The sequence below is a fragment of the Bison bison genome, unplaced genomic scaffold (genome assembly GCF_000754665.1).
Source record: "Bison bison bison isolate TAMUID 2011002044 unplaced genomic scaffold, Bison_UMD1.0 scf7180017864072, whole genome shotgun sequence".
In the NCBI taxonomy this organism is placed as follows: domain Eukaryota; kingdom Metazoa; phylum Chordata; class Mammalia; order Artiodactyla; family Bovidae; genus Bison; species Bison bison.
In genome coordinates, this window is record NW_011494644.1 from 1730451 (window position 1) to 1732835 (window position 2385).

At 49.2% G+C, this 2385-nt stretch overlaps 1 protein-coding gene and 1 pseudogene across 3 annotated transcripts in view; both read right to left on the bottom strand.

Moving 5' to 3' along the window:
• Positions 1 to 2385, bottom strand: part of TMC7 (transmembrane channel-like 7) — a 62696-nt gene that overhangs the window by 7640 nt on the left and 52671 nt on the right. The gene's annotated exons all lie outside the window — the stretch shown is intronic.
• On the bottom strand, positions 47 to 2132 carry LOC104986524 (annotated as a pseudogene). The gene has a single exon (XR_825046.1). The product of XR_825046.1 is annotated as a ubiquilin-1 pseudogene (transcript).

Here is a 2385-nt window from a genome sequence, read left to right on the forward strand (position 1 = left end):
GATTCCCACTGTTCCAGGAAAACAAAAAACAAACAAAAACAGTGAAACCCACACATCTTACTGCACTCCACCTTAAAATGTATCATATATTGGGTTTGTTTATAACAGCACAGAATTCCAAGAGTCAAAATGAAATAAAGCGGGTATTTTAAAGATTTAAGAGCCGTTATCAAAAATAAATTACACTTTTTTCAAGATACAGAAATGCTGCTATGATGGCTGAGAGCCCAGTAACCTTTCAATAGCCGCATTGATATCCCCTCCTGTGGCTATTAGCACTTGCAAGTTTGCTTCACGGTTCAAAAATCCCATTGCACTGAGCTGTTCCAGTTGCTGCTGAAATCTAACTTCTGGATTCTGTAGCTGAGGATTCACTCCAGCAAGAGCCTGCAGCATTTGTTGGATAAACTGCTGGTGTCCAGGTTCGGTGGTTCCTACTGTGGGACTTGGGTTTTCGCTAGATGTAGAAGTAGAGCCATTGGTTCCTGAAGAGCCTCCAGTACTTCCTAATGCCCCCAGGCCAGGAGTAAACCCTGGGATGAGGCCGGGGGCTTCAGTTGCTAAGGTCTGTAAACCCTGCTGAATCTGTAATAAGGCCTGCATTGCTCTAGGGTTTGACATAGCCGATAACGTATCAGGATTCTGCATCTGTGCAGCAAGGTCAGGGTTCTGGCTTAGTGACTGCATCATGCTTCTCATGTAGGGGGCAGACAACATGTTTTGCATAAGTTGTGGGTTTTCAGTTATTTGCTGCAACAAGCTCTGCATTCCTGGTGTATTGAACATACTGGCTCCTACTCCAGGTCCCAGATTTGGCGCAGCAGAACTCTGCCCAGCAGTACCACCAGCAGCGCTACCACTAGTGCCCCCCACTGAGCTGGTGGTGCCACTGGAAGCTGATGAACTCTGAGAAGCCTGTGGAGCCCACGGATTGGGTAATGGATCTCTATTTTCTGTACGGGAAGGCTGACTACCTTCACCTGACGATGTATTGCTCACTAACGAAGCAAACGGATTACCACCAAACTGTTCTTGTGCAGCACTCAACATGGGTTCCTGAATATCTGTGTACATGCGCCGTAAAGCATTGTATCCCCCTGGGATGCTTTCCAGGTTGCTCAAGGCTCGGTCCTGGTTTCTCATCATTTCCTGCATCATTGCTGGATTCCTAGCAAGTTCCAATGTTTGTCTCATAATATCTGGATTATTTAGCATATGACTAATTTCTGGATTTCTCTGTATCAACTGTTGCATTTGTGGAATGGCCATAATTAACTGCCTCATCAGGTCAGGATTTGAAAGCATGCTCTGGACAAAGGGATTCTCCATGATCTGGACCATCATTTCAGGATTGGACATAAGTTGCCGCTGCATCTGGCTCTGTAGTTCAGAGAAGTTGGTAGTATTCAAACCCAAGCTACTCAGACCTGCAAGTCCTCCAAGGCCACCTAAACCAAAAGGGCTGCTAGTGGCAGAACCAGATGTGGAGTTACTACTAGGAGCTGATGATGTGGTAGCACTGGTTCCACTGGCATTTGTTTGTTGAGCTGAATGATCCTGAGGCCTGTTTTGTGTTTTGATGACAAGGTGAACAGTAAGTCCATCGTGAATTCCATGCTGACTCAAAGTATCTTGATCTTTTAAAATTTTTCCCGCAAATATCAACACAAGTTGGTCGGTATGTGATTTGAAACGTTTCGAGATTTCTTCCTTGAACTGCTGGACGGAGCTGTTCTCGGGCACTGCGAACTCCTCCTTCTCCTTCGGGGTCTTCACGGTGACTTTCATGATCTTGGGTTCCGTGGAGGCGGTGGCGGCAGGGGCGCCGGTACCTTCGGCCGCGGCGGCGTTGTCCTGGGAACTCGGAGGGCCGCTGCTTTCACTATTCTCGGCCATGGCGGCGGCGGTGACTCAGGCGCAAAGGAGGGAGCGGGTGAGCGAGCGGGAGCCAGGCAACGCCAGAGCCGGCCTGGCCTGGCCGGGCAGCAGAGAATGTGGGGCGCGCTACCTCAGTGACAACTGGCTCAGGGCCGCCCTGGTGGGCGAGGAGCCGCGGAGCTTGGCGTGGGCTCCGGCGCAGGCCCTGGTCGGGTGCTCAGCAGCCGCTGTGTGTTCAGACAGCGATGAGTCGCAGCGACCGTTTCTTTTATGTTTCTTGAGAAAGAAAGTTATTAATACACAATAACTGTTTCTATTTAAAGACACCTTATTTAATATCACTGAACTCACAGCCAACAGCACCATGATGTGTGCCCGAATGAAGCTTATCTAACAAGCACAGTTCAGTCGCTCAGTTGTGTCTGACTCTTTGCGACCCCATGAATCACAGCACGCCAGGCCTCCCTGTCCATCACCAACTCCCGGAGTTCACTCAGACTCACGTCC